The sequence below is a fragment of the Carlito syrichta genome, unplaced genomic scaffold (assembly GCF_000164805.1).
Source record: "Carlito syrichta isolate Samal-C Ts95f unplaced genomic scaffold, Tarsius_syrichta-2.0.1 Scaffold315704, whole genome shotgun sequence".
NCBI classification, from domain to species: domain Eukaryota; kingdom Metazoa; phylum Chordata; class Mammalia; order Primates; family Tarsiidae; genus Carlito; species Carlito syrichta.
This window is the reverse complement of record NW_007259800.1, coordinates 185081-197903: the sequence shown is the minus strand read 5'-3', so window position 1 is coordinate 197903 and position 12823 is coordinate 185081.

Below are 12823 nucleotides of genomic sequence, written 5' to 3'. Positions count from 1 at the left end.
TTCTGAAAGAAGACATTCAAGCTGTCAACAAACATACAAAAAAAAATTGCTCAGCCTCACTAATTACCAGAGAAATGCAAAACAAAACCACAATGAGATACCACCTAACATAGGTCAGGATGGCTATCATTAAAAAGTGAAAAAACAACAGGTATCGGCACAGTTGTGGATAAAAGGGAACGCTTCTACACTGCTGTGGAAATGAAAGCTAGTACAAACTTTGTGGAAAGCAGTGTGGCATTTTCTTAAATAACTAAAAATTGAGCTTCCATACGATCCAGTAATCCCATTTCTGGGAATATACCCAGAGGAACATAAACCACACAAAAAAGATATGTTCATTGCAGCACTTTCACAATAGCAAAAATATGGAACCAACCCAGATGTCCATTGAAAGTGAACTGAATAAAGAAAATGTGGTACATATACAAGATGGAATATCACACAGTCATAAAGAAGAACAAAATCCTGGCCTTCGCAGCATCTTAGATGCAGTTGGAGACTCTGATACAAAGTGAACGATCACAGAAACAAAGAACTGAATACCACATGTTCTCACTCATAAGTGGGCCCAGATCACTGGTGACCTGAGCACAAAGATGGGAACCACAGACACAGAACTCTGCTAAAGGAGGGAGGGAAGGAGAGGGGAGAAGGGTCACACAACCACACATTGGGTACCAGGTCCATTAACAGGGGGAGAGAGGCCGGCCAGATGCCCAAACCTCATCTGCATGCAATTTTCTTATGTAGTAAATTCTTACCTGCACCCACAACTAAAAAAAGAAGATATTTTTTCTAAAGTATGAGATGAACCATCCCTACATATATCTGTAGCCAAACTGTATCCACACGAGTCAGCCAAAATGAAGATGATACAGGATACGCTATGTGACTTCCACTTCCGGACCAAAAAGTTCCATGACAGTGATTTTAACCAGACTATATGACAGTGCATAACATTGTATTTCAAAACAAAAACTCTTTTTCCTTAGTTATCCATATGACATCATACGATTCTTTGTTCCCAATTGACCATTCAATGTTATCTGTCTTTATGCCCATCAAATAATATTTTCAGATGACGAGTAATTTAATTAAATGTTTTCCTCTGCTTAGAAAAAAAAAGCCAGAGCTTGATATGAGTTACATCTAGCTTAATTAGATTAGTTTTTTAAAATAAAATACATTAAGTAGAGTTCAAGAGAATATATTTTGGAAAAGCCTGTTCCCAGAGACTTCAGTGTCTTTTCATTAATTTCTAAAGTCAAGCTCTTAGTTTTCTCTTATGTTATGAATTAATTAGTTGAAAAACAGATCTGGTTCAAATTCCCAACTCCAGTTCTAATTCAGAATAAGCCCTTAGTCACAGAACTTCAGACAAAAAGCCTCTCTTACCCACTGATTGTGCCCAAGACAAAGAGGAAAACCTGGATTAGGAAAGCATATTAGAGAACTGTGGAATCATCAGACTCATTTAGTCAGGCGTTATTAAGGTATGTGTTTCATATCCAGGAGTCTGTGTGATTCTAACGACGTTTTAGTAGGAAAATGGCATCTGCTATTGATTTATCTCTGCCCCTGAGTTTTGTGAAAACTGGCTTTAGCTGAACAATTTCCCTAGAAATTTTGCATCAAAGTTGATGGCACCTGTGTCATCTGAAACAAAAAAAGGCGGTGGAAATGTTCCAGATTAGGAAGACATAATAACTTGATTCTTCTTTTTTTCTTTTTGAGTCGGAGTCTCACTCCGTCTTGCAGGCTGGAGTACAGTGGCATGATCAAGGCCACCCCAGCGTCTACCTGCCGGGCTCTGGCGATCCTTCCGCCTCAGCCTTACAAGTAGCTGGAAGCACAGGCGCATGCTACCACGCCTGGCTAATTTTTGATTTATTGTAGAGACGAAGTCTCGCCAAGTCGCCTGGGCTGGTCTCGAATATGCGGGCTCAGGCAATCCACTCGCCTCTACCTCCCAAAGTGTTGGGATTATAGGCTGACTTGATTCTATACTAAAGGAAAACAAATGCCATATTATTATGGCATTTATAATATTAGACCAGTAGATACTATTGGAATGCAGACTATAGATATGGCAATGTTAAATTTACTTTAGTTAACGGTACTGGATTAGTAAGAGGATATCCCTAGTCTTAAGAAATATATGCTGAAGCCGGGCTCGGTGGCTTAGCCTGTAATCCCAGCGCTTTGGGAGACCTAGGTGAGTGGAATGCCTGAGACCCATCTGGGCAACTTGGTGAGACCTCATCTCTACAGTAAGTCAAAAATTAGCCGGGCATGGTAGCACGCGCCTGTAGTTCCAGCTACTTGGAAGGCTGAGGTGGAAGGATCGCCAGAACCCAGCAGGTCAAGGCTGCAGTGACCGGGAGCAGCCACTGCACTCCAGTCTGGGTGACTGAGACTCCAATTCCAAAAAAAAAAAAAAAAAAAAGAAATATACGCTGAAATATTTAGAAGTAAAGAGTTATGGTGTATGCAACTGATGTTTAAATAGTTCAGAAAAAGAAATATTGTTTGGTGGGATTGTGAAATGATACAATTAGTCTGGATAATAGTTTGGCATGTCCTTATAAATCATTATCTAAACGTACTATGTGATCCAGCAATTTTACTTTTAGGAATTTGTCCTAAAGTAATGAAAACGTGTGTTCACACAAACCCATACATGAATTTTCTAAGCAGATTTATTCAAATAGTCACAAACTGGAAAGCCAGATACCCTTCAATGAGTGAATGTGAATGATCAAAGTGTGGCACAACCATGTCATGGAATATCACTCAGCAATAAAAAGAAGGAACTACTGATACATGTAATACCCCACTTTAATATTCAGAAAATCATGTTGAGTGAAATTGTCCAGTATCATAACAGATGATTCCACTTATATGCCATTCTTGTCATGATAATATTATAGAAATAGAGAACTGATTTTGACTCTTATTAAAGATGTAGATTGTAGCTGGGCGCAGTGGCTCATGCCTGTAATCCCAGTGCTTTGGGAGGTGGAGGCAGTTAAGATAATTTGGGAGGTGGAGACAAGAGGATTGCCTGAGCTCAGGTGTTCGAGACCAACCTGGGCAACATGGCAAGACCTCATCTCTACAATAAATCAAAAAAGTTAGCCAGGTGTGGTGACACGCATCTGTAGTTCCGGCTACTTGGAAGGTTGAGGTGGAAGGATCGCCTTAGTCCAGCAGGTTGAGGCTGTGGTGGCTGTGAGCATGCCACTGTACGCCAGCCTGGGCAACAGAGTGAGACTCCCACTCGACAAAAACCAAAAACAAATAAAAGATGTATATGGTGCAGTAAGAAAGTTGGTAGTGTTATAAAAGGGCAACACAATGTATCCTTATGGTTATGAAACTATTTTATGTCTTGACTATGGTGGTGGATACACAAATCTACACAATAACTTTGAATTACAATAAATAATTTGAATTGTAATAAATACATTGTAATGATAAAAAAAGAAATATTGTGTCTATGTGGGAGAAAGAGTAATGCACAAGATAAAGTAAATAGGAAAAGTAGGTGAAACTGGGCCAAGTATCCACAGGTTTGCTTTGTTTATTCTTATTCTTGCAGCTTTTCTGTAAGCTTGAAAATACTTCCAAATAAAAAGTTAACAAAAATCAGTGACACTTATGCTTTGTCCAAGTTGAAGACAGGGACAATGGTTGATGGGCTAAGCGAGTTCCTTAAATATCCTTCAAGATCTATCACTTTTGCAAAGTGGTAACTAGATGATAGTTTCCTCAATGATTACTATAAAAATTATATAGCCAAATGAAACCTCTTATGATCTTGTTTATCCTTTATTGTAGATTGTTCATACTTCTATTAGCCAGGGTTCTCCAGAGAAACTGAACCCCAATAGTAGAGAGGGGGGAGAGAGAGAGAGAGAGAGAGAGAGAGACTGATTTTAAGGACGTATTGTGGGGGCTAGCAAGTCTGAATCCTGAAGGGTAGACCAGCAGGCTGAAAATAAAGAGAAGTGTAAACGTTATGGTCTGGAGGCTGAATTCCACAGCGCAGCAGGCTGGAAACACGGGCAGGGTTTCTATGTGGCAGTCTTGAGAAAAATTTCTTCTACTTTAGGGAACCTCAGACTTTGCTCTTCAGGCCTTCAACTAATTGAATGAGGCCCACCTGCATTGTGGAGGGTACTCTGCTTCACTCCATGCCCACTAACTTAAGTCTAATCACATCTAAAAAAAAAAAACCTTCATGGCAACATCTTGACCAGTGTTTGACCCAGCAACTGGGCACCACAGTTTAGCTAACACAGAAAATTAACTATCAAACTACTGGAAACAGAATGTTCAGGCATCAGCATTGTTTAAGCCACTGTAGGAAAATGGTGATAAAACCTAGTGAGCTCCCTGCCTTCAAGAAAAGGAAACTCTAGAGACAAGCCTGTACTACATACCACTGAGCACAGGGATTCAGAACAGATGAGAAGGGTCTGCAAATGGATAGGGCTCAGAGACAAAGAGGCTGGGGCGGGAGGTTCTTCCAGATGCACTTGATTAACCCTTTTCTCTATTCTTCCTGCTTTCTCAAAGTGTTAATACAAGCAAAGAAACATCACAAACCCTCAGTAAGTAGCATTATGCTCTAGGGTTTTACACCCTACTAAATAAGCATCCTCAGTTCATAAATCCAGCAGATTTATAATGGAGCTTTTGTACTATCAAGGGCTACAGAATTGAAAGTCTGGTTTAGTTTTTTAATTATCTTAATTAGTTAAATATGTGGGAGACCTTTGCCATTAATATGAATACCATGTAATTCAATTTTCTAATTCAGTATTTTTTACTCAATAAGTTTTCAGACCTTTGAAACTTTATTATGAACCTATTATTTTATGACTTTGCTGTGGTTTTCTTAATGGAAAACTCGAGCGTAATGTAAAAAAAGAGTCTAATCACTATATCTAATTACCAAAAAAGCTAAGTACTGACATGATTTCATTAACTTAAATACAACTTTTAAAATAATGACTCACAGATGGACAGGAAGTTGCTGTTAGAACAGCTGAGTTGAAAGATGCTTATGTCATTAAAGAGGCTCTTTTAAAAATCTCAGCTTAATCTATGTTAACTTTCCAAATTGCATTTGTGAACTCAATTTTAAAATATCAGGAAGATTTTGGAATCCTAGGCCCTTGACTGCTTTTTTTTTTTGTCAACACTCCTAGCTCTTGCGCAAGACAAATGAAAAAACCTGTGACTCCACAGGGGACAAATTCCCATTAAAATCTGAAGCAACTTCGGATGAGTCAACGGGAGTCACTGGAATATAAATAACTTTTGCATCTACAAATAGAGCAAAACCTTGGGCTGCCCAGTGTCTTGCCCATAGTAAGTATTTATCCATTCAACAATCATGATGTGCCTAACAGGAGCTGAACTTCAGATGAATGTTTGTTGGACTGAAATAAGTTAAATCACTAGATCTGCTAAGACCAGGCACGTGTATGACATTTCTTTGAGGCGCTGCCTCAGAGGACCGCGGGAAAGAGTCTCCACAGGGTGTTTTCCAAGTGACAGGCCTGAGGGTCACAGGGTCCAGGTTTCATTGACTTGAAACATGGCATCTTCCAGATACTGAGGCTGCATCTGACATGTTAATAACTCTCCTTGAGATACTCCTTCCCTGGTTCTCTTTTCTCTGGCTTCTCTCTCTACCCATCTCATGTCGAGGTTGGAGTTTTCCAGGCCTCCTTCCTCTCCTTCCACTCTGTTCCAGGGTGCTATCCTCCACGCCTATTGCTTCACCCTCTAGAGGCCACGGAGGGCTCCCAAATCCCCATCTCACCTCATACCTCTCCTTTGCATGTGGGTCCAGGGCGGCTGGACCCTATTTCTCAGTTATCTCTTGAATGACTCAAAGGCATCTCAAATGCGCCATGTCCAAAGCAGAACTCATCATGTCCCTCCCTCTCTCTCACCAGCTGTAAGCCCTCCTTCCGCACCCCCCCCCCCATGAAAGCACGAGCTCTGACAGGATTGGGCGTATTCAGGGTGGTTGGTATGGCCACAGACACAATCTACCCAGTGCTGGAAGTTGTCCCTTGACTCCTCCCTGTCTCTCATAGCCGAGTACCAGAAATATGTAGGAAGCCACAAGGAAGTCTTTCAAGCCTCCTCATGAATAGTTCTTGAACCCACCTATCCCTTTCTCTTTTTTAATTTAAAATTATTATTTATTTTTAGAGGCGGAGTCTTGCTCTGTTGCCCAAGCTGGAGTGCAGTGACACAATCACAGCTCACCGCAGCCTCGACCCCCTACCCCACTCTTTAATTCAGGACCTCGCCATGCCCTGTCGGGATTATTTTCATCACTTGACACTGTTCTTCCTAGTTCCAGTTGCAACCCCCTACCATCAGGACTCCACACCAAAGGATCCTTCTAAAATGCAATTGCGGTCAGCACAGTGGCTCACATCTGTAATCCCAGCACTTTGGGAGACCAAGGCAGAGGACTGCTTCAACCCAGGAGTTAGAGACCAGGCTGGGCAACTTAGTGAGCCCTTGTCTCTACAAAAAATAAAAATTAAAAAAATTAACCAGACATGGCAGCACACACCTATAATCCCAGGTACTCAGGAGGCTGAGGCGGGAGGATTGCTTTAGCCAGGAGGTTGAGGCTGCAATGAGCCATGATGGTGGCAATGTACTCCAGCCTGGGTGACAGAGTGAGACCCTGACTCAGAAAAAATTAGATTAAAAAATAATAAAATAGGCCGGGCGCAGTGGCTCAGGCCTATAATCTCAGCACTTTGGGAGGTGTAGGCAAGAGGATTGCCTGAGCCCAAGGGTTTGAGACCAGCCTGGGCAACACGGTGAGACCTCGTCTCTACAGTAAATCAAAAAATTAGCTGGGTGTGGTGGCACACGCTGATAGTTGTGGCTACTTGGAAGGCTGAGGCAGAAGGATTGCCTGAGCCCAGCAAGTCGAGGCTGTGGTGTCTGTGAGCATGTGCCCTTGCACTCCAGCCTGGGTAACAGAGCCTGACTCAAATAATAATAATAATAATAAAATGCATTGCTTTCAGTGGCTTTTCTATTACAATCAGGATCAAGTCTTTATATGCATATGTAAAAAGATAATGTGTGTTGTTCTCACTCATAAGCGAACCTTGAACAATTATCCTAATACTATAAGAAAAGGATTGGCAGTAGTGGGAAACTGCATAATGAACATTTGTATGCCTGACCCTGAATTGTACCCCACATCTTCAAAATAAAAAAATTTAAGAAAAAAGATAATGTGTGAGTGTGTGCATGTGACACAGCACTGGGTCCCTGGAGAAGGCCCCAAGGCCATTTCAAGGCAGGATCGTACAGTGCTTGGGTGCACACACTCTGGAGTTTGAATGCCTGGATTCAGATTTCCAATTTGTAACGTATGAGTCATGTGACTTTGGAAAGGCAACTTAGGATGTTGCTTTCACATTGTTTTGGCTATCTAGCGCAGTGTAACAAATCACCGGGAAGTTTAGTAGCTTAAAATAACTGACACTTATTACCTCCCAGGTGTTTTTGAGTCAGGAATTTGGGAGCAGCTTAGGCAGCTGTGACTCAGGATCTCTCATGAGGCTGCAGTCAAGGTGGGGGATGCCATCGTTTGAAGATCTGCCTGGGGCTAGATCTTTCCAAAGTGGCTCATTCACATGACTGACGGCAGGAGCCTTGAGTTCCTTCATGGCATCTGCAGGAGAGCTTAATTTCTTTTTCTCTTTTTTCTTTTTGTTTTGAGACAAGGGTTTCACTATATGGGTTTAGCTGGTATCAAACTCCTGGGCTCAAATGATCCTCCCACCTCAGCCTCCTAAGTAGCTAAGATTATAGGCATATGCCATTGTGTCTGGTTAGGAGATCTTAATTTCTTACCATGTGGGCCTCTCTAATTCCTCCAGCATGCATGATTCAAGAGAAAGAACAAAAAGGAGGCCATAATACCTTTTATTACCTACTCTTAAAAGTCACACACTGTCAGTATGTACTCTCAGAAGTCACAGATTGTCACTATGTACTCTCAGAAGTCACAAATGGTCTGCTATGTTTTAGTAGAAGCAAGTCCAAGTCCAGGCTACACTCAAGGGGAGAGAAATTAGGTCTACTTCTTAAATATCAAAGAATTTGCAGATGTATTTTAATGCCACCGATATTCATCTTCTGTAAAATGGAGATAAAAATAGTAATTACTTCATAGAGTTAATGAGGAGTAAACTAATATATATTAAGTGTTTAGAATGACGCATGGTTTATGGGAAGAATTTCATAAGTACTAACTATTGCTCTCTTTTCCCCGTTCATATCATATCCACCATGCCATCCTTTCTCGGCTCCCCTAACAAATACTATCTCCTAGGCTTTCGAACTTCTTACTTGCCTTTCCCTGGTTATGTTATACAAACACCTTGTGCCCTGCCTTCCGCTCTGCTTTCCTGGAAGGTTCTCTCACTCAATATTGTTCCTATAATCCTTAGTGGGTCCTTCTCCAAACATCTTCCCTGAGCCTCTTAGGCTGGGTGAAGTGCCATACAGAGAGCATGCAGGGCTCCCTCAAACCAAGCACCTACCACACACACCTGTCGTTCTCCCTCTCTGGATCATGATAACAGGCATGACTCTCTCCAGTAAGATTCCCAGACAAAAACTGGAACCCCTTCCCATGTGTTCTCTTGGAAACCTGAGCCAATTTCTGTTGGTGTAAAATTATATTGTAATTGTCTCTCGCTCACTGACACTGAGAGAGATGTCTTATTCAACTTAGTAGCTTCAAGCACAAGTGTAATTCCCAGAACACAGTGGGTGTCCACCAGACAATCTGTTGAACAAATGATTAACTTTCCAAAACATCAGAGAATACTTTTAAAGTACAGGAGGAAGAGAAATCACAGAAAAATCAACAAAACAGGTCAAACGATTGTACATGTCCCTTGGCAAGTTCTGGCCAGGCAATGTTACACTAGAATATTTATCGAAGATGCTCAGAATTGTTTTCTCAGAATCTCCTTTTGTACTCATCACTATATTAAGCTAACCTTACAATGCTAAATTTACATTCTAAGCTTATAACATTACTATGTTTATAAACCATGAATAGCTCTAAAAGCTTTGAAAGAAACTAAAACCCATTCATTGTTTACAATTTACAAGGCCATGGCATAAAAAACTTTCCCTTTATTTAATACCATTTCACAATTTCTTGTATAAAAGTTTAATTATTTCACTACCAATGCCTTTAACTGTAATCGTAAAACAAAGTACCAGAAGATAGACATAAGAAGTTTGCCTGTAAACTCACTAATGGCCTAAAACAGAATATGAGTCAGACTAAAGAAATCATTTTTAAAAATCCACAAAGTAAATCATAACCCAAAATGTATTTTTCAACAGCAACTCAAACATAAACAGACAAACTAAGTAATGACTTTATGACTTACCATCAGAGCACAGTACGTTCGATAACACTGGAATGAACAGAGACACGTGAATTGTGAAGATGTTAATGTGTTGTTCACGATGTTAAAGGTAGACGCCCTTGGCTGCTGTCAGAGCCACTGGCAAAGTATATGATTTCTTAAATCTATTTCTTAAAGTCTCATTGTAGTCTCACCAAAGTTTTTGTTCAAACTTGACCTACTCTATGAATATTCCTATTCTTCTCAGGTTGGATTTCTTCCCACTCTTTGAAAGATGTCTTTATTTATTTGTGATAGCTTTCAAGAGCCAAAGCCAGGTCCAATAATGTTGGACTAACAGGCAGTGTGTTAGGTATTTCTGGATGAAGAACTCTGTCCGGGGTCCCTTCAAATCACGCCTTGTAGGTAGTCATCTTTTTATACTACCTACCTTAAGGCAGGCCCTGGGTGGGGAGGACTAGGGAGAATGCAGGAATTTAGACACTAGGGTTTCTACTAACATCTCCCTGTGCAAAACAAAGGAATGTTGAACATATGGTTGCTGTACCCTTCCAGATGGGTTTATGACTGTGACTGATACAAAACATTATGTTAAGGATTCAGTTGTAGTTTCTATGCCCCCAACTCTAATACTTAAGCAGTGTCTTCTCTGAGTAATTATCCGAGTCTGTTTGAGCTGCTATAACAAAATACCATAAACTGAGTACTGTAGCTTATAAGCAACATACATTTCTTTCTCACTGTTCTGAAGGCTAGGAAGTCAAAGATCAAGGTGCTAGTAGATTCTATGTCTGATAAAGACCTGCTTTCTGGTTCATAATTGCATTTTCTTGTGTCCTCACAGGTTAGAAGTGGGAAAATGAGCTCGCTGGGTCCCTTTTTATAAGGACACTAATCCTGTTATTGGAGGGAGCCCTCATGGCCTAATCCCCTCTCAAAAATCCCACTTCCTAATACTATCACCTTTGGGATTAGGATTTCAACATATGAAATCTGGGGGGACACAAATATTTAAACCATAGCACACACACAAAAGAAAACAAATAGGCTGGGTGTGGTGGCTCATGCTTGCAATCCCAGCACTTTGAGAAGCCGAGGGAGGAGGATTACAGGAGTTTGAGTCCAACCTGGGCAAGTGAGACCTTGTCTCTACAAAAAATCAAAAAATTAGCCAGGCGTGGTGGTGTATGCCTGTAGTTCTAGCTACTGTGGAGGCTGAGGCAGAAGTATCACCTGAGCCCAGGAAACTGAGGCTGCAATGAGCTGTGATTGTGCCACTGCATTCCAGCCTGACTCAAAAATAAAAATTAAGAGAGGGAGGTTCCTTTTGCAGATGCTGTTGTAAAGGAACACAGCAGAAAAGTATTTCAGAGTCAGAAGGGATCTTAAATGTATGGGAGACGTGACTGACCCAGACGTTCCAATGCAAGCACAATTTCAAACATTCTGTCCCTCTGTCAGATCATGAGTCACAGGTCATCTGGGCTACCGTCTTAATTTTACAGCAGAGAAACTGAGGATACACAATTTGCCAAATATCACACAAATAATTAGTGCCAGATGGAAATGTTAAGCTGTTATTTCCTAACTGCTTTTCTAGCCAATCCCTAGGACAAATGTCTAAGTCTCTTGCAGTTTAATTTAGACTTTTTTCACGACCTGCACTGAATATGCTTTTTATGATTTCCGTGTTAAGAAGACAATCTGGATTTAAAAAGGAAGTTTCAGATGTGCTAATTTTCTATAAGAATGAACAATTTTGAGTATTGAGAAATAGACTAGCAAGAGTCTATTTCGATTAAACTGAGAACCACTGGCTGGGCTCAGTAGCTCAGCCCATAATCCCAGCACTTTGGGAGGCCGAGGTGAGTGGATTTCCTGAGCCTGTGGGTTCGAGACCAACTCAGGCAACTTGGCACAACCTTATCTCTACAATAAATAAAAAATTAGCCAGGTGTGGTAGCGTGTACCTGTAGTTCTGGTTACTTGGAAGGCTGAGGCAAAAGGATCACTGGAGCCAGCAGGTTGACACTGGGGTGGCTGTTGAGTGTGCCACTCTACTCCACCTGGGCAACAGAGTGAGACTCCAACTCAAAAAATAAAATTGAATTAAAAAAACAAACTGAGAACCTTGTCAGTAACCAATTTTAGGATAAACTAAGACACAGCTAACAAGACGTGTGAATATGTGAACTTTATATTAGTTAGAACCCTGGATATGAGTTATAATGCAGGAAAATACATTTTAAAAATTGAGCCAATAAAAATCATAGAATAAAGTGAAGAAAGAAGAAGGAAAATCCTGGGGAAAAAAAGTGGACAATAAATATTTGGGAGAGATGTTTAGACATGATTATTCACTGCTGTCTAAACTTTCGGGTTTAGAAATGTTCTCAATCATAATCAGAGAGTGAAAAGAGAAAGTCAATGAGACATGACTCTTCTGACTCGGGGAAACAATGACCTTTCCTCACACTCACCTCCAGTCCCAGGGAGTAAAACGGGAAGGCGGGGAAGCTGCCGGTCTCAGGCTATCAGCAGAAGGATGTTTCAAAATCACTTCAAATGCTACTCATTTCACTTAAAAAATAACTTTTTTCTGTTTATAAAATACTATTTATACTTTGTAGAAAACTTGACAAATAGGAAAAAAAAAATCACCCATACTCTTCCTATCCAGATCAGCCTCATTAATATTTGGATATGTTTTTCATTCTTTATTTCCAAATACCATAATATTTGTATATAGCTGAGATAATATTATGTTTATAGATTTCAGCCTCCTCTTCAATTCAGTATAGTATTATAAATATATTCTTAAGTCATTTAAGATTATTTGCAAGAAGTCTGGACATAACTACGCCATAATTTATGTAATGATTTTCTTATTTATGAGTACTATATATAATGCTGCAATCCAACGGTCCCCAAACTTTTTGGCACCAGGGACCAGTTTTGCAGAAGACAATTTTTCCATGGATGGGGGGGATGGTTTCAGGATGATTCAAGTGCATAACATTTATTGTGCACTTTATTTCTATTATTACCTTGTGCTATATAATGAAGTAATTATAAACTCACCATTAAAAAGGAGGTGTGACCGGGCTCGGTGGCTCAGCCTATAATCCCGCGCCTTTGGGAGGCTGAGGTGAGTGATTGCCTGAGCCCGCGGGTTCGAGACCCGCCTGGGCAGTGAGACCTCATCTCTACAATAAATCAAAAAGTCAGCTGAGCTATGGTAGCGCCTGCCTGTAATTCCGCCTACTCAGAAGGCTGAGGCGGAAGGATCACCGAGCCCAGCAGGTCGAGGCTGCGGTGGCCGGGAGCGATCACTGCACTCCAGTCTGGGCGACGGAGTGAGACTCCAA